General features: G+C 38.8%; 1 long non-coding RNA gene across 1 annotated transcript; it reads left to right on the top strand.

Moving 5' to 3' along the window:
• Window positions 1-5,931: 5,931 nt before the first annotated feature.
• On the top strand, window positions 5,932-19,549 carry LOC307195288. Its single transcript, XR_013830766.1, has 5 exons — window positions 5,932-6,205; window positions 8,960-9,053; window positions 15,751-15,851; window positions 18,924-19,009; window positions 19,458-19,549. It is a non-coding gene; the product is annotated as an uncharacterized lncRNA (long non-coding RNA).
• Window positions 19,550-20,668: the final 1,119 nt, after the last annotated feature.

Raw genomic sequence — 20,668 nt, 5'->3', positions numbered from 1 at the left:
AGTCTTAGATAGTGTGATCAGCATAGATCAGAGCTCCAGCCTGTCTGGAAAAATCTTAGAACAGAAGAGAATATACTTTTTTGAGGTTGGAAAAAAATGAATAAAAAATCTCAGAACACTGAAATAAGAGAGAATTAATATTATAAATAGATAAGAGGACCACCTGTTTTGCTTGAGTTCAGAGACTTCCAGGAGGTTCTACTATTGTCAAAATTATGTTTTTCTTTTCCCTCTGTTCACTTTCTTTTTCTTTGGGTCATAATCGATGCCTGAAACATCATTTCTTTGGCTTTGAACAATATTAAAATGCCAATATCTCATGATGCTTTGTTTTGTTCAAGGCAATGGTGAGCCAAGTTGGTGGGTTATCACTGGGAATCTCAAACTTCACTGCACCTTAGAATTTCCTAGAGAGTTAAAAACAAAAAAACTACCAGATGTCTTGGTTCCATCCCGAGAGACTGATTCAGCTTTTCAGGGTAGGGCCCACCATTGGACATTATCAAAAAAGTTCCCTAGGTAAATTTTATATGCATCCAGGATTGAGCATTAGTTTGTTGTAGTGTGGGTTGGATTACATGTGGGCAGCAAGGTCAAAGGAAGTTTTTCAGTGGTGTCAACGGACTGTGTAGGATTGAGCTGAGGGGTGCTCCAGGCAACACACACAGGACAGGTTTGGTTGCTGTGTCATCAATCATGGGGAGATCCCTGGGTGGTTTCTGCTCAAGGAAGGTTTCATCTTAGTTGAAGTTGCCCTTACACCTTAGGTCTGGACTGCAACTTGTAGCCATCTTCTGAGAGGGTGAGTCCTTGTGCCCCCTCCAAATATGCTTAGAAAGACCCATTTTTCTACTAAAAGAGCCTACTGAGTTCTCACCCACCCACATATTTTTGTGTATGTCTTGCAGGTGGATCTAAGACTCAAGGGCAGTGTTGATGGTTTCTCTGTAAGTTTGGTTACTCAGGGAACATTTGTTCTATTTTGTTAGACGAATTCTTAGTGGATGAGGGCAAAGATTTTGAGTAGACTTTGACCCTGGTGAATGGAAGGACTTTTACTTAAATATTACAAATAAATTTGCCATGGTTTGAGGGACTTCACCTTGTTAGATCCTATTTTATGATGAATCACATGCTTTTATTATTAATTTTTAAAAATATTAAACTGACCTGCATCTCTGGAGTAAATATAACTTAATCATGATGTATGGTCATGATGTATGATGTATGATCATACTCATGAAAAATAGATGCAAAAATCATAAGCAACATAGCAACAAACATATATATGATCTATTTTTCATGAATGTGATTGCCCTGTAATTTCCTGAACAGGGAAGAAATTGGGGTTATCAAATATAACTTTATTAGTTTCACAGTTGTCAATATTCAATCCTCTTGAAGCTTGAGGTATATTTTTTCTTTTACTTTTTCAACAAATCTAAGAAGGTACTACTCTGCATTTTCACAGTGAATAATGTACACTAGGACTTCATCATGAATTGTAAAAAAGAAATATATCAATAGATACAAAGAAAATTTTGATAAAGTTAGGGCATCTCAGGGTTAAACTAATGGAATTAAGTCTGGTAGATGTCCCTTGATACAAATGTCAGAAATAAATGTATGATCTGATACATTACAATATTTTTCTTAACCTTTCTTTTGAAACTTATTATAAAGGTAAAACATATTAATTAGATAAAATTTAAAATTCAGAAAATATAAATACACTAAAGTTGCAAAACCTGTCATAATCACAGTTAACATACTGGATTACTTTCTTTCAGTCTATTTCCATCCATTTGGAAGTAATTGGGATATTCTTGTATAGTTTATATTTTATATTTTACTCTTTTCGTTGTGTATTTTATTGATTTTTCAATAAAATTAAAAACTCCTTGAAAAAACAGATTGAGTACTACCCCTTCATACTTGCTCTGTTATTAGACATTTAGGTTATTTCTAAATTTTCACTATTATAAATAACTGTGTGTTGTACACTTTTGTATCTGCATTACATTTCGATAGCTTTTGAAAAAAAAACTCAACCACATTTTTACGTTATGGGGCCATATTTATCCTAAATACTTGCTACTCAAAGTGTAGTCTGTGGAATAGCAGCTATAGCATCCCCTGGAAGCATTTTAGAAATGTAGAATCTCCGGCCCCATGCAGACCTACTAAATCAGAATCTGCACTTTAACAGATGTTGAGGTGATTCCCCGTGCACATTTAAGTTAAGGGAACACTGTGTTAGAGTCTATTTCATCTACACCAAGCCGATTGGTTCACTGAGAGTCTTGGATTATCCTGATTGGTTCACTGAAAGGAGGCTCAGAGCATCCTGATTGGTTACCAGCAAGACACTCAGCCACGTTTCCTGCCCTACTTCAGCTTTCCATCCTAACTCCCTGGGAACAGGATCTTCTCAATTCTGATTACACGTTAGAACTACCTGGAAAGTTACTTAAAAATATTGATATTTGGACCCCACCCCAGACCTATTAAATAAAAATCTCTCGGGAAAGGACAGGGGTTTTAAAAAGGTGTCTAATAGACAACCAGGATTGGCGATCATTGTAAATGAAACGAGTGAAGAGAGGAAAATAGTTTTCATGCGATAGAAGATGATTGTTTTTCGTCGACCTGTCCTGCTGTCAGAAGCTGTACTCTCCTGTGCCATCAGTACCAAATCTGCAGAGCCCCGGAGAAAAGGAGAGAAGGCAGGAAATGTGGTTTATCTGGCTAGTGTTTGGAGATTGAAGGAGTTCCTTTAACTGAATTTCCAGTAAAAGGATTATACTCCAACGGACTCAGCCAAATTTAAAAGCCCAAACAATCACATGACTGCATGTGTGCTTTGTTTTGTAAGTGAAAGAAAGGCAGGCAGGTTGAGAGGATAGTTGCGGTTTAAGGCGGGCCTTCCAAGAAGGGTTGAGTGTAAGTAAAACAATCAAATGAGTTTTTTTCTGGAAACACTCTCCCCATAACTAATTTTATTTGCTATGATTAATGTTTCAAGGCCTTTCAATATTTATCAGATTATTCGGAAAGCCAAAATATATTTTGATAATTCCAATTTAATTACAAATTATGAAATAAAACAACTGGATGTATCACTGTGTCTCAAGCCACGGAATTTTCAACACCATTGCATTCTTTTTAATAGGGTTTGCAATTTTGGTGCTGGCTATCACCTCAGTTTATGTTTGCTTTGGCTTCCATTCACACTAAGGCTTTGTGAAATGCCTAGCGTGTTATTATATTATTTCTAATGGCATAATCTTCTTGATTTTAGCTATAGCAAGATTAAGAAGAATTTAAAATGTTAATCTTGGGACTAATATCAATATATCATCTTTTAATTCTATTCCAACCAGTTATTTGGTTTTATTTGTAATATATATCTCATACTTCTAAAAAAGATAAGGTATAGTTTTCAATAAAACCAAACACATATACACGCACGCATGTGAATATACACCCAATTATCAATGCTTTATTATTTTAATAACCCAACTACAGTCTGCAACTCACAAACTTATTTCTTCCTTTCCTGTCCGTTTGCTTGGCATTGCTTTTTTTAAAGAGCAAAAACAAGGACAAAATATATATTTAACCTGTAACCTTTCTCTTTTCCAAGATTTCATAAATTTAGGATATCCTTATTAACAAACTGTGTCTAAATTATGCTGTTCTTTTCTTGGAATATCATGGAAATAAGTTTCTTACCTCCCCCCTCCCTCATCCTCCCTTTAGTGCCTTCAGGCCACTGTAACAAACTATCATAAACTGGGTGGCTTACAAAGAACAGAAATTTATTTCTCACAATTCTAGAGGCTGGAAGTCTGAGATCAAGGTGCCGACAGATTTGGTGTCTGGTGAGAGGTAGTTTCCTGGTTCATAGACATTTGCCTTTTCTCCATGTCCTCACAAGTTGGCAGAGGCAATGAATCTCTTGGGGCCTCTTCATAAGAGCACTAGTGACTGGACCACCGCTCTCATACCCAGCTGTCTCCCAAAGGCCCCACTTCCTCACACCATCACAATGAAGCTTAGGGTCCAACATATGATTGGGGGGGCGCAAGCATTCAGTCTATGGCATCCTCTTATTTTAAGTTCTAGATCCATGAAGTGTTGAATTAATAAATATAATAAAATTTAATATAATTAATAAGTATATAAATATAATTTATATTGCTGTATGGTACATATGAAAGGTAAGAGAGTAAATCCTAAGAGTTTTCATCACAAGGAAGATTTTTTTTCTCTATCTCTTTACTTTTGTATCTCTAAGAGATGATGGATGTTCACTAAACTTACTGTGGTAATCATTTCATGATGTATGCAAGTCAAATTGTTGTGCTGTATGCCTTAAACTTACAGTGCTGTGTGTCTGTTATACCTCAATAAAACTGGAAGAAAAAAACTTGCAGCGAAATTCAGAAATTGTTATTAATGAAAGGGCCTTTGATGCAGACTGAATGTGTGCATTCCCTTCACTGGGGATGAACCCTAGAAATCACTAATGAAATTTTAGTGTGGAATACACTCCTTTTCAACCAGAAAAAGTTCTTCAAGTCTATGGTCAATGATTAAAAACAACAACAACAACAGTATTTTCTTTCATTTAAAAAAACCTGCTCATGCTACCAGATAATTTACTGATTTTGGCCAACAGTTGTACAGGTTACACTTGAAATTAATCAGAGTTAAATCGAATGACGAATTTTACTTTCACTTTCTGAAGGACCTTCATGAACCATCTTGATTCTCTTAAAATCAGCAGGGAGTGAAATGAGCTACCGTGACACTGTATTTCTCTTGCCCTGGCCTGAGACATTATCCATCCTGGACTCACAGGGTGGTTTTTGTGTTTTTTTTTCTCTCCAGAAATGTTGAGTAGAAGGTATTCTCCTTCTTTATTATCAATAAAAATGTTTTTTTCTTCATAAACATGCAGAGAAGTATCATTTCCAACCTCTTCCAGGAGTCCTCTCTTCAAAGTTGTAACAGATTCTCCAAATAACCCCATAGAACTCAATTCAGTATTTTGTGGTTCATACTATATTGAAAGTGTCATTTGTCCTTCTATACATAAAAATAGGTGCCAACCTGTGTTCCTTGTTTATCACAGTATTCTAGGAAAATGAGAAAAGACCAAAAGGATCCTCTCGAATTATCAGAAATTTTCTGTAGATTTGCCAGGATTAGAACCCACAGCTCTTTCCAAAACTTTTTGGATTAAGCAATTGTAAAATATGATTTTGACCTTTATTTTTATAAACAATACCATGGGCATGAAAAAGTCTTTTAGATGGTGGGAAAATGACAAAATAAGTTGTGTGAGTGTGATGGCAAAAATTATTAGATAATCCAATTGAACCAAAATTATCCAAGACAAACTAATGTGATCAGAATGATCTGAGCCTCAACCAAGAATATGGGGCCATTTTAGAAGAAGAATTTCATGGGTCTCTAAGGTGATTTTGGCTTATAGCTCTATTTTAGAAGAACAGTTCTATGCTTTAAAAACAAACAGCTGTACAAACTGAAGTTGAAGATCTGTGTATTTTCATGTCTAAATACTTGATTCCTTTCTGTATTTCTTTATTTTAATGCTAGTTTTTAATCTACTGCATCCTTTTGTTTGTTACAAAGTTAGCCTTGTGAGACCAGTGAAATAAACATCAAAATGTGTTTTTCATTTTGCCCAACTACAGTCTTTGTTGTTTTCCTTCATGTATTTTAATTTTACTTTTAGTCTTCAAAAAAGGAACAATAATACCAAATGGTACAAGCCTGATGCCATTCTTTGCCTCTTTATGTAAAGTCAGGTGGTCAGCAACATAAGTTATTCATGCCAAAGTTTCACTGAAGTTCCATAGATGGGGTAGTCCCAGAAAAGTTCATGGAGTAGGTGAAGTGGTCTTTGGTCCTTTCCTGCTTTTCATAATAGCACCTCTTTCTTCCTTAGCCTCTTCTAGGCCCCCAATCATATAAACATTTTTTCTTTTTTTACAGGAGTTCTAAAGTATTCACTGAAGGTGCTAACTGATAACTAAGAGGCTAATTAAGAGGCTAATTAATGGATGATTATTAATGGAGTCCATTCAATCTCCACTGTCTGTAGACCGTGGATTGGCTTCTGAATCAGTGGGGAGTGGCCTAGGCCACCCCCAAACTATGGATCCTCAGTGAGGTAAGCTATATTGGAGGGTCAACCTGTATTCCCCAATGATGAAACACAATGTCGCCTCCCTCAGAGATCCCATGCCACAGTAAAGAAATCTATGAATGAAAATTTCTCACCACAAATGACAGGTGCTAAGAATTTTGAGCTTCCTAAGCTTTATGGGTTTTTCCATAGTGATTTAAAGAACTATTAAACATTTAAATGTGTTGCCTAGATAGTGGAATAGGAACGTTTTAGGGATGAAAGCTAGATGGACCTGCAGATCAGAAAAACTAAAAAGCTATAACAGTTCTAATTTAGGTAATTAATAGGACATATAAATGATAAATTATCTGTTGCTTACTGTACCCACGGTAATCAAGTATGGTAATATCCATGAACCTAGTCTTGTCATTGAATGAAGTTTTAGTATTAAAATGTTAATTTTAACTCCTTAATGATGAAAGATTATTAAGGATAAAGTAGCCATCATACAAGGTGATAAAACTCCTGGTCAGTTTCACTATGATATCAAAATCTAATCACATAAGTTTGTTTTCTTTTCTGCTCTTACAAATGTGTAGAAATAGAATCAAACTTATAGATAAATGAACTACAGACCTGATATGTAGGTGTTATTCAGAGCTATCACTGTTGGATTGGTCACTATGAGGAAACCACATAGTGAAGCTGAATCAGGCCTCTGTACCCTGACATGGAATTAAATCTTGGAGACATAGTTTTTGGTGAAGTAGGAAAGAATAGCTTCATTGCTTTGCCAGGCAAAGGGGGTCACAGCGAGCTAACACCCTCAAAATTGTGTGTCCAAACCTGGAGGGGGTAGTGAGAAGTTTTATAATAATGGTTCAAAGAGGACATGATCAGCTCATCAGCTCATGGATATTCTCCTGATTGGTTGGTGGTGAGGTAATCGGGAGTCAGCATCATCAACCTTCTGGTTCCATACGGTCTGGGGTCTACGTGCTGGTGGGCAGCATACAGTTAACTTCTCCCACCTGCTGGGGGTTTCGGTATCTGCAGAACAGCTCAAAGATATCGTTTTTGTGTTGATATATCCCTTGAGGGGGAACCAGGACCCTGTCCCAAGGCCACACTATTATTTTTTGACCGCCCCTCCCTTGTCTCCGCATCCCCTCCCTTCCCTAATTAGCAACTGTTTGAACTTGCCTGTTGGAACTCAGGGAAGGTCATGGAGGCTGAATGAAGCCGATTTCCTGTATTCAAGAAATGGGGGACACAGAAAGGCTTTTGTGCCCAGGAGCCCCACAGGGTCCTGCTGGGTATCAATAGTGCTAGGTAGCAGGTGCCCCAGTAAGAAGCAGAGGGGGCTGTACATGGTGAAGGGAGGGAGACAATAAATGGGCTGCTGACAAAGCTTCAGTCAGACTTCCCAGGTTCAAACCCTGTCATTGTTCCTTGGATAGTGTTGTGATTTGGGGCAAATTACTTGGTCTGTTAAAACCTTCAATGTCCTCATCTGTGTAATGGGGGTACTAACAGCATCAACCTTATAAGATTGTTTTGAGAATTAAATAAGCATGGCCATGCGTGAGCATTTAGCTCACTGCCAGGCAGCCCTATGTTAAATTCTGAGCATTATAAGAGAAAGACTTCTAGAATTCTCTCTGGTGAAATAAATCACTGCCAGTAAATGGATTAGAAGTTTCATCATCGACAACTTCTTTTCTCTCCATATAGTAATAGAAGGAAATGGCAAAGAAGTAAACAAGGATAGTTAGACTGCTATAGTGCCCAATTATTCTCAAGCATAAAGTTACTATGTCTGGATAAATGGCTTCTGAAGAGAAGAGACTGTTCAAAGTGCTACTCTAAGGTAGGACTAACAATCGGCAATTAGGTATTGACACATAAGCAGCTCATAATTTTATGACTTATCAGAAAGAGGCGAGATAGAAAATCTGGGCAGAATAAGAGTATGTGACTGGGTAGGAGGGGTACTTTCTCAAAGAATGAGGCTATTTGGATCTGTTTCAGCTCTAAAGTTGAAAAGTCCCTACAATTTAGGTAAATCTACTCTCTTGTTCTCTCAAACTCCTTATTTCTCTATGATAGGTATGTTGGTAAGACCAAAGCAATGACTCTAAAACACAATCTTGTTGAGCCCAGACACTGCTCTCAGTTGTTGAGGGAGCCTGAAGCACTTCCTGTAACACTTCTGAGGTTGGCTTCAACCTGGGGGTGATGCTGTCATGATTTATTCGTGATGTTTGTCAGGCAGAGAAGAGTAAGTGCCTATAAACATACCAGGAAAATGGCATCCTTGGTAACGTACACCTGAATTTAAATGGAAGCTTCTCCACTTATGAGGTCCTCGTGACTTTGAGTGAAATATTTAAGATATCTATCTTTATGATAAGTTATATGGAAAACTGGAATAATTACCATCCACTTCTTCTTTAATTATGAGATTAAGTGAAATAGCAAGGGCACCGAGTGCAGTTGGGTGCCTATTCGTTGCTCAGCCCATGTTAGGTCCATGGAACCCTCCAGAGGAGCCTCCAGGTTCACAAACTGTCTGTAGACATGAGCAGCCTTAGGCTGGATCTGACAGCTGTCCACCCAAGACTCAGTTCTATGCCCAGGAGAGGCTCCGGGCATCTGTGGAAACAGCTCTGGGGATGTGTGGGGCAGCATCCTCTCCCTCTTTTCTAACGCGCCACTTAGATGGCGAGAGAAACTGTTAACAGCATCTGAGCAGGGTGGCCTTTCACTTAAACTGGCATGCATTTTTCTTTTCAGAATGACCAGATGAGTCCTTCAGTGACAATGATGAATTAGGATGAATCATGTAACGTAATACCAGGAAAACTTATTTACCGGAAGGCCTCTCAGGGTGAGTGTATGAGGAGGAGGATTTAATGAATAGTGAGACCCCAGCCCCATCCCCGTGGTGTGTTGCAGCGGAAGGATGGAAGTAGGGGGGTGATTAAGTGCACTGCACACTGCAGTGAGGGAAGCACGGGAGAGTGAGGGGAGGAGAGGTGCTCAGCCCACTGGACAAACATGGTGGGAAGAAAAGAGAGAGAAGGGGGTGGCAGGTCATGGGACAAAAGAGACAGACAGTGCGAGAACTAACATGTCTGACAATACTTAAGAAAGGAGATAAAATTATATTTTATTTTTTTACTGAAGTATAGTTGATTTACAATGTTTTGTTAGTTTCTGGTGTACAGCAAAGTGATTCAGTTATACATCTATCTATCTGTCTATCTACCCTTTTTCATATATTTTTCCATTACGTTTTATTACATGATATTGAATATAGTTCCCTGTGCTCTACAGTAGGACCTTGTTGTTTATCTATTTTATATATAGTAGGTTGTATCTGCTAACCCCAGACTCCTAATTTATCCCTCCCTCTCCCCTTTCCCCTTTGGTAACCATAAGTTTGTTTTCTTTGTCTATGAGTCTATTCTGTTTTGTAAATAAGTTAATTTGTATCATATTTCAGATTTCACATATAAGTGATATCATATGATATTTGTCTTTCTCTGTCTGGCTTACTTCACTTAATGGGATAATCTCTAGGTCCATCCATGTTGCTGCAAATGGCATTATTTCATTCTTTTTATGGCTGAGTAATATTCCATTGTACATATGTACCACATCTTCTTTGTCCATTTGTCTGTTGATCGACATTTAGGTTGCTTCCATGTCCTGGCTACTGTAAACTGTGCTGCTCGGAGCATTGGGGTTCATGTATCTTTTCGAAAAAACTATATTTTAATATCTTTCTACCTCCAAGCCCTGATAGCAACAAAGGAAGAGCATTTAGCTAAATGCAGTCATTTCAAAGTCTCTGCCGTTCCCCAGGATGCCCTGGTCCTCTCTCTGGAATGCATTTCCTCCCTTTCCATCCGTGGTACCTTTCTACTCATCCTTTTTGGCCTTTTGAAACCTCCATGAACCACGCTGCTCTCTGAATGTTTTGCTACTCCCTCTTCTGTACTGTGTGTACTTTGGTCAGGCACCAATGAAATGTATGTGTGAATGTCTCCTTGAGGGAACTGTGAGAGCCTCGGGGCAGAGACTGAAACATTCTTTTTTATATCCCCTCCCTTTATGAGCACAGTACCTGGCTTCGGTGATTAATGCAGCGTTCCACATGGAATTATTGAAATGAGAAGAAATTATAAAAACTGCCAAACTCATTTAATTCACTCAGTCTTCTTCAATTTAGGTTATACCAGCTGACGTGGCTTTTGCTTTCTCTCTCCCTCTTTCTTCTCAGACTTTTGGAAGAATTTCTTTTGTTTGTTTTTAGAGGAAGGAGAAGCTGTCTCTTTCTTCCTTAGTTCTTTCTTTTCCTTTCTTTCTTCCTTTTCCCTTCCTTCCTTCCTTCCTTCCTTCCTTCTTCAAATGGTCTATCGGTTTCTACAATGTACCAGGCACTGTGCCAGGCATAGAAAATAGAGGTATGAGAGACACCATCTTTGCCTTAGGAAGATAATATTTTAGTTAGAATTAAAAAAAAGTAAGCCTACAAATTAGAGTTTTCCACTCTGGGGCAAACTACAATCAGCTGTCTGAACACATGGGAGAGCCACGGAGGGAATCTAGGGAAAATATCCTACAGGAGATGATGACTGAAGTTTTGAAAAAGGATAAAATTTATCAGGCAACAAAAGGATGACAAAGTTAACATAGCTAGAGGTAACACCACTTACAAAGGGAGGGAGGGAGGGCAAAGTCCCATTCAAGAAATGAAAAGATTACTGGTGTGACTGCAGGGAAAACTACAAGCTGCCCAAGGAGAGAGAAGAAGAAGAAGAGAGGGGCAGGGGACACATCATAAAAGACCTCTTGTCCTAGCAAATCTATCTGCCCTTCATCGTGAAGGTTTGAGAGAGTCAATTAAGGATTTTAAGCAGAGGAGAGGTATGATTATATCTTAATTAGAAAGGAGGCTGCTGGGTGAGTATGAAATGGTAACAGGAGATTAGAGGCAGGGAGGCCCAGAGGGGAGGCTGTTTTCAATGATCTGGGTAAGCAAATCAGGATGGTCGGGATGAAGCAACACTGTATAGGGGCAGAGAGTGCTTTAGGGACTCATTCAAATGACTGGATATTCAGTAGAGCTATTAAAAAATTAAAAATAGTAAAGCTAGAGGCATTCTACAGAGGAGAGAGAAAATAGCAATAGTAAAAATAATAGTGCAATAGTACTAGTCAATAGTAAACAGTAATAGTAAATAGGGGAGGATTTCAGCAATTGCCAAAAATATAATGATAAAAAGAAGGGAGTTGTCAAGAGCATCCGTACAATGGAACACTCTAGAAAGATAAGGGATTCTAGAAAACTCCCTTTGGGATTTATTGCTATTCCCTCCAGCACCCTGATAACCTGGGTATCTCTTCAAGTTTCAGAGATCTTGGTCATGTGGTAACTGAGGTTTTCTTATTCTCCAACCCCTTTTTCATGTCCTGTAATGCTCCCTGCATAAAGGATAAGCTTCCTTAAATGTCACACCATGACTCCATGCTAAGAAGGCAGGTCATGATTTCCTCTGGCTCTCAGACTTCCCTGCCTGTGGATTTCTCCATCCTATTTTGCAGCATGTAGCCTTTGGGTCTCTCAATTAGTATCTTCACTGATTCTCTTCCCTCTTCCTCTATGAAACTTTGTCCACATCTTATTGATACTTTCCTAGGACCCCTTCCCTTCCTCCAGTCAACAGCTGTTATCCTATTTCTACCCGGGTGCGTCAAACTTTTTGTGAAACTGGGTAGGACATACCCAAATAAAATAGAGCACCCATTTTGATTCCTAATGGCACTGCAATTTGATTGCTGCAGCCTCCTGGCTGGTTTCATGTATCTTTAGTCCTGTGCCTTCATTCAGTCCTACACAAAGAGCATGAGTCATCCCCTGAGAGGTCTGTTTTGATCATCTCTCTCCTTCTCTGAACCCTGCAGGATCTCTGAGTTTCTGCTGACGTCAAATCAAAACTGATCATGAGTCACTCTTTATCTAACTGTCCTCTACTTTCATCATAGGCTGATTGTTCTCTGCTTAATTCAAGCTGCCTGGCTGGTTCGGAGCGCACACGCGCTGTCTCTCTTCTCCAGGGCATTCGCAGAGCCTTCCACCCACCTGGCATATTTCCGCTCCTCCGGCAATGCCAGTTCCCTGGCTGCTTGCTTCAGAGCCGGGCACAATCCTTGCCTCCCTCTGGAAGGCTTTCTGGCGTTGCCCAAGTTCATCTGTGTTCCCCCCAGCAGGTCTCTCCCCACTACCTTGCTCCATCTTTACATGCTACCACCGAGCACTTTTATTCATTTATGTATTCCTTTACTTATGCATGCATTGCTGTTGTAAAATACCGGAGAAAAAGCTGTGAACATGTAAGACATGCCCTACTCCACGGGGGCTTATTCTAGTGTAGGAAAACATTATCACCAGAGATAGATAACCCAAAACATTAATGACTACCATGAAGTAAAGTAAAAGGTGCAAAGAGATTTTAATAGGGCACCTGATTTAGCTGAGCAGAGCTGGGGAGGCCTTTCTGAGAAAATGGCAAAGGATGAATAGGATCCCATCTGTTGAAGAACTGGGGTAGGGAGTTTCCAAACTGGTAAACAGCAGATACAAAGTCTCTGATGTGGGAAAGATCAAGGAACTGTGAGACGTCCGAGTGACTGCAGTCCAGACTATGGGAGAGCTTCACACTTGCATGCGCCTCTCATAATGTGCTCACAGGCCCCGTATCATAAACAAAGTCCACCTAAAGTGTTCAGTACCCAGATCAGTGTTTTCCAAACATCCTTGATGATAAGAATCACCTGGAATATTTGCTAAAATTCAGCTTCGCAGGCTCTTTCCTTGGAACGTCTGATTCAGTGGGACTGGGATAGGGCCCTGGAATGTGCTTTTTTTTTTTTTTTTTTTTTGCGGTATGCGGGCCTCTCACTGCTCTGGCTTCTCCCGTTGCGGAGCACAGGCTCCAGACGCGCAGGCTCAGCGGCCATGGCTCTCGGGCCCAGCCGCTCCGCGGCATGTGGGATCTTCCCGGACCGGGGCACGAACCCGTGTCCCCTGCCTCGGCAGGTGGACTCTCAACCACTGCACCACCAGGAAAGCCCTAGAATGTGCATTTTTAAAGAGACCTCCAGGTGTTTTTTATCATCAGGGTTGTTTGGGATTCATCGATTTTTCACAAGGTTTGGATAATTCTGAAACGATACGAAAAACAGGAAGTGGAGAAATGGCAAACTGTAACATAGTAGAATTTCTTAAAATCCTACTATCTTTGGTTTATCTTTGTTAAAAGCAAACATTGCTAGCTGCTGTGCATATTAACCTGTCTTTAGATGTTGATTCCATAAATCTTTGCCTGCTCCCCCATTTGACCGTACAGCAGTGGATCCAACATTGGCTTCTTATCAGAATTCCCCCTCCACCCCAGGGGTGGAGCCTGGGGTTCTCTTGTTTTTAAAAGCTTCCCAGCTGTTCCTGACCTTCACCAGGGTTGTCAACCACTGTTCTCGGATATGTGTGGAAGTAGGCAGTGTATTTTCCTTCCTTGCCACTCCCTTAGCGCTACTATCAGTTCTTCAGATAGTGCAGGTTCAGGAATTTGGTTGAGCAACGGATCCACCCTCACTCCCTGCTGTGTGATCACATACTTATAAAACTCATGTGATCAATTATTGTCCACCTCTGCATGGTAAGTATGGACTGGCCCCAGAAACTCAAGTGCAGTGACCCTCCGGGCACTGATAGAAGCAAGGTGCCATCAGTGGCGGTGTCCCGAATACCTAAGTTTCTGATTCTTTACTGAGGAATCATATACACCTGCTTGCATGTCTCAACTACTTTTTTTTTAAGGTAATGGTTATATTAATGCCTATACCACAAATGGCAAGGGGTTCATGATGAAGCCTTGAGAAAAGGTACAGTGTGTTGGTTATATTTTACAAAATCCAAAAAGTCAGAATGAGGGGAAAAGAAATGTATCATCTGTCAGTTCCTGGCTGGGAATTACCTTATTAAAAGTTTAGGACGGTAGGACCCAGTATAGGAGGCAGTTAATTGTGTGATCACGAGGAAAAAGACCAGATCAACAGGAAGAACATTTTCCCCCCAGGGGCAAGCAATAGTCACACTGACCAAGCAAGTGAGCTCAATTGGGGGTCTAATAAGTGGACAGAGGAAAGCGATGGGAAACTAAGAGTCTGGTGATAGTTAGAGATCCTTGGGTACAAAAAGGCAGCTAGTACTGGAAATAAGTTGATTCACATGGAAAGATCTTTAACCACTGGGCTGGACAAAAGGGGAAAATATGACTCTATTCCAAAATGGTTTGGAACACTAGTCAAGTTGTAATAGGCAAGTAATTCAAAACATGGCTGGCCAAGAAATAAGACAAGTCCGTGTTACCATAATTGAGACCCACTTAGCAGGGACCAAATCAGAATCCCCAAATTAAAATGTACATTTTTGACTAGTTTACAAATAGCAAGCGTTTATGCATGAACAGCAACTATAACTTGTTGTCAGCCTCAGCGTTTTGGACTTGAGTTCCCTAAATTCTTCCTGCTCAGATTAAGAGTTTTATCTCAAGACTGAGAGTGGAGTGCAGAGCATACATTTGATGGTCAAGTGTCTTTAGCTGTGGAAAAAGAAAACATGTAGGGAAAATTGAGAACAGTGGTTACAAAAAGATAGGTTGAGTGTTTGATATCTTGCTTAATATTTTGCAACGATTTCTAATTTCCCAACTATGATTTTCCACTGCCTTTCAGAAGGCGTCACCTTCTCTAGTCAGGAACAGTGATTGCCCATTCCTCGCATAAACCCCAGCTTTTGATCAAGTTCTAGAATGTCCTTCTCATCTTTATAAGTTCAGATTCTAGTTCTCTTTGAAACTAAGCAATTATCCTTCCATCTAGAAATTTCTTTCTCCTGCCAATTTCCACAGCACTTTTCTATCAGTTTTCTCCTACACATAATGCATTCCTGAAAACTTGTTGAAGAATTAAAGGTATTAGAAGCCAAATAACATGCTCAAATATTTTTGTGTGTTAAAAATACTACTATAAATGGTAAAATCTAAATACTTACCCCACCCTTTAGTACAAGGTAGTCTTTGATAATACTCTCCAAGACTTCTTCTTCTTCACTTATCAATTGAACATATAGTCTGATGTCTTAATTTTAAGATACTTAATTTCATAAGTGTCTGAGCTATAATTTGAAAAATTTGACTCACTCAATAATATCTTTTTTTCAACTTTATTAAAAGTGAGATCTATAATTCTTAATATTAGGTTCTCTACACTAAAAAAATAATCTTTACCACTTGTTATGAAACAATAAGTTAAAACACAATTAAATATCACAATAATCATAATAATAAACATACCAGGTGGGTTAATATATAATTTACATAAATTATATTTATCCAACTTGCATCATGTGCATATTCAGTATTTATATATGCATATGAATATGTAAAACTCAAATATTTCTTCTTAGTATAACAGTTATTCCTTTAAATTGATCACTTTTTCTGATTTCTTTTCAGTAGATACCTGGAAGACTGTTATTTACCTCTTTGGGTGTTAATCCAGGCACAAGCCTTGCCACAGTTTCCCAGTTGATGGTCTGGTGGATTCCACTTAATGGGTAAGGATCATGTTCAACACCATTTGATTGTTTAGGAAATTGTTGTTTTCTGAATATCCATGACTGATCTTTTGGAACTAGAGACAGAGAAGACAAATAGATTTATTTGCATCTGAAATCCAAATGTTTGCAGAACATTATAAATCAGTTATAATTCATTCCTAAGAATTATCTACTACTACATAAAGGAAAAATAAAACTCACCTAAAATCAAAACAGAATATATAGCTCAAATCTCTTCAAATATAACAGAATTTGAATATTGTGGATTGGTGGATAGATAGATAGAAGGATGGACAGATGGGTAAATATGCGATTAAAAAGTATGATAAAATGTTAAGGATAGGGGACTTCCCTGGTGGCACGTTGGTTGAGAATCTGCCTGCCAATGCAGGGGACACGAGTTCGAGCCCTGTTCCGGGAAGATCCCACATGCCGCGGAGCATCTAAGCCCGTGCGCCACGACTGCTGAGCCTGCGCTCTAGAGCCCACGAGCCACAACTACTGAAGCCCACGCGCCTAGAGCCCGTGCTCCACAACAAGAGAAGCCACCGCAATGAGAGGCACATGCACCGCAATGAAGAGTAGCCCCCTCTCGCCACAACTAGGGAAAGCCCGTGCACAGCAAGGAAGACCCAACACAGCCAAAAGTAAATAACTAAATACACAAACAAACAAATAAATAAATAAATTTATTTTTAAAAAAATGTTAAGGGTAGAATATAAGTGACAGGTATACAAGTGTTCACTATAAAATTCTTTTGATTTTGCTGTACGTTTAAAATTTTTCATAATAAAATGTTGAGAGAAAAAGTTGAATACAATATATCTTCCTTAAAAAAAATCATAATAATTGAACAAATAGGCATTGCTATACAAAGATGTGACGCTACTGAATTGGACCACTGACTAGCATGCGTTAGCTGCAAATGCTAATTGTTTACCCTTCATCCGAAACTTTGAATTTAGCCACTATAATATGGGAGTGACAATGTACACTGTATAAAAGAGCAGGTTGCCCTGAAAATCAAGACCTTCCGTGATTTATAATACATTGCTATGATTTTTCATTTAGGACTGATATTTTCCTGGTATATTCTGGCACTGTCTCCCTGGTTGGTACCATTGTAGTGCTAATTGCTATGCATCACCCTTGAATACATGCATTATCTCCCTTATGGGGTAGGGATTCCTTATACCCACTGTAGCATCTAGAACAGTGATTTGTGCAAAGCAATCCCGCGTTCACTGGTACTGCACCTAATATTTTCCAAATACTTTCTGGAACATGATCTCCTTTTAAGCTAACAACATTACAGGGGCCTGGGTATGCTGGATGTTGGTGAGGTCTCAGGCGGAACGCATGTCTTTGCAACAACAAAATGGAAAAAATGGAAGGATGGACAGAGGTGACTTGCTCATGTTCATGAACTTGCTCATGAATTAGTAAGAGGTAAAACTGGGGCCCAAATCCCAATTGTCAAGTCCTTTTGTTCCAGAGGGCTTCAATAATAATTGATTGAATGTATGTGTGAATATATAGGTGGTTCCTGTGGCCTGTCTGTACTCTGGTTAGTTAACAACTTTTTCTGATGTTTAGAACCATATCAGAACTGTGCCTCCCCTAACGTTCAGGATTTTCAGAATCCATCCAGGGACGTGGAAAACTGGCCTAGGGTCTGATGCCAGAGCCTTCTCACTCACACTAGAAGGGAGAAAAAGGAATTATGACAGTGGAAGAGAAGTCATTTGCTGAGGAGTAAAGGAAAATCATAGTTTGGTGTCAGTACATACACATATATAAATTACTAATAGGACCCAACTAAAGTTTGGAACTAGAGAAAAAGAGTTGGCGCTACAGCATTTTGTATTGAATGGTGGGAATTTACCATTATACAAAGCGAGTTGAGAAGGTAGGAAACCTAACACTTTGGTGGGGGACGGTGGAAGGATGTCATTAAATCTTACTGCTGTAAAAAGCTCTAAGGGTGTAACATTGGTCATACGTAGACATTTTCTGTCATTCCAGTTCTTTATCTATGAAATAGTTTAATCTCCTTTTTGGTTTTCATGGAGTCTTTGAGTAGAGAACAATAAGGTCTAATCTCATTGAGTAACTACGAAGTGATACAAGGGCCCCAGAACTGTTTGCCTTTCTGTGTATGTTGAGGAGGGCCCATGAGAACTGATGTCAAAATATGTAAGTCTTGATAAGAAACAAAAGCGCTTAGATTTTCTCAAATTTCTCCCCATGAAAGTCTGTACCTAAGTAAATACAGATACTCTCTGATACATTAATTTCTTCCCAAACCTGGACCTATTCCAATATAGATGTTTTTTAGCCAATGTTCTACTCAAAGAGTATTTATTCTGTTTTTTCTCAGTAAAGTAAATATTTGTCAATATTTTGATCAACTATATATTGATATATTTTGCATGTAGTGATATGTAAGTGAAAGATAAGGGCATTATCTAAAGCTACATGGTTGGTCTTTGATAATTTGGTGACATTAGATGCAAATACTCATTTACTGACGTTTCTTCTTCAGTCAGAGACTTTAGAGAAACAATAAGTTTTTCTTTTGAATTTGTATCAGTAAAGACAGAGTAATCAGAAATCCTAAAATGAGAACACTCTAGCATTAGAAAATGAAATTCTGCAGTTAGGGAAGTTGAAAAATATTTATCGGACCCTATTTTAGAAGTTTAAAAGACAGGATTTGGCTACTGCAGACCAAGTAGGAATAAATCTGACTGAATCTTTAAAGTTATTAAGAATACATCCTTTTTAGGATGGATTGAAATCCGTGTAGAATTAGATAATGATAACAACTTGGGAATTCCTGAGTTTGTTTTTCTCTTGGTAGAGAATACATTCCTCATACATCTGGCATAAAGGGAAATTCCATCTCAGTCCTGAAAGAGTGCTTGTTTTGTTTTGTTTTGTTGATAATAGTCTTTAGTATGAGTTTCTCTCAGTGGATGCTGAGTAGAACTCATCATATAAGAATGGTTGGTTTACAGAACTTTGATGGCTTTCTATGTCTTTTCTTTCCTCTCTTGTAAATAAAGGTTCTCAGCACTGTTTTCATCATGAAAGACTGAAGAATTACCATTGGTTCATTTTATAGGAAAGCCAGACCTCCATGAAATAGCAGGTATATACTTACTTTGGAAATATGCAGTATCTTGTAAGAGCTGGCTTAGACTGTAAAGAAACTTGACCATATGGTTGACCAATCACAACCATGATGACCTAATGAGAAAATACTCACTCTTTGCCATAAAGTATATCAACTGCATAGACACTTCACAGATGGATTTTGTTTCTTTGGTTTTTTAGGACCTATAATTTCTTGATGCAAGTCTTGTGGGAAAACACCTGTCCTAAAATGTTTAAACATTTCTAGCTTGACTTAAGATGTCATTTGGTCTGAAATAGGATATGCGGTATGAAACCAATCCATAACTGAAAGAGATCTGAACGGCAATATTGGTGATTGAAACATATCAGAATGACAACATGCTCATTGGTCTCATTGACCTGAAATAATTTTCTCTGTTCAGTGTATATTTTCTTAACATTAAATTTATGGCCTTTTGCAGAGTGCGTGAAATCATCAGTGTTTGCCCTGACAACGGTAGTAAGTAAAACAAGGACCACCAACTGGGTAAGATTTCTTGCATATATCTCTGGGCTCTGTATCACTGTAGATTTAAAACGTCAAACATTTGTGCTTTGTCTGACTCAACTAAAGCAAGTGCGGCACTGTACTCTTTGTCACCCAATAATCCGTGATTAATTTTTGGGAGAACCCTATCTACTTTTCTTGGTACACGGTTTGCCAAATCAATATTAAAACCACATTTACTTGATCTTTCATGGATATTAGCATTCAAATAATCAGAACTTAACTGATTATTTGAGAGTCAGACAAATGATTTGAAGGAAAATGACAGATGGTCCTGGGCAGGGTATATGGGTGCAAGAAAGTGGTTGGGTGGGAATTTAGTTGCAATTTGTCCTCGATTCTTCTAAGTTCTTAGCCTTCGCCCATGTTGGCAGGATATAATAGAATATTATAGCTGGAAGTATCCACCGTGTCGATTTTCTTGGCCACAACATCAGCAGAGTATTAGCTTCTGTGCTTTAGTAATCAACTTTCAAATTGTCAATGAATTCCAAGGTCTACAGCACCATGACTTTGCATGCATCTCCTTTCAGTGTTGACTCATCCTACATCAGGAAATTCCTCCTGAAAAAACCTTGAAAAATAACTGTCAAGAATGGTAAATATAAGGAAAAAGATGTTTTCCTTATATCTGACTGAATTCTCTGCAACTAATACTCCTTCTTATCTAAGTTTTGATAAAGTAAACAATCAATGGATTATTGTTTTCTTCAAAATAATCCTTCCTCTTCCAAGAAATGGTCATGAAACTATCAATAAAAACGTATACATCTCTGTTCCTCAAAGAATCAGAATTTTTGTTTTTGTTTATTAGTCCATGTACCTGTTTTTTTTTTTTTTTTTTTTTTTTTTTTTTTTGCTGTACCCGGGCCTCTCACTGTTGTGGCCTCTCCCGTTGCGGAGCACAGGCTCCGGACGCGCAGGCCCAGCGGCCATGGCTCACGGGCCCAGCCGCTCTGAAGCATGTGGGATCTTCCCGGATCGGGGCACGAACCCATGTCCCCTGCATCGGCAGGCGGACTCTCAACCACTGCGCCACCAGGGAAGCCCATGTACCTGTTTTTATTCCTTTAATAAGCGCTATTTATTCATCTTTATGAACCCTTTCTAATCACTATCTGTATT

This window comes from Stenella coeruleoalba (assembly GCF_951394435.1).
Source record: "Stenella coeruleoalba genome assembly, chromosome: 12".
Classification (NCBI taxonomy): Eukaryota; Metazoa; Chordata; class Mammalia; order Artiodactyla; family Delphinidae; genus Stenella; species Stenella coeruleoalba.
The sequence above is the reverse complement of the archived record's forward strand: the minus strand, read 5'-3'. Positions and strand labels throughout refer to the sequence as shown.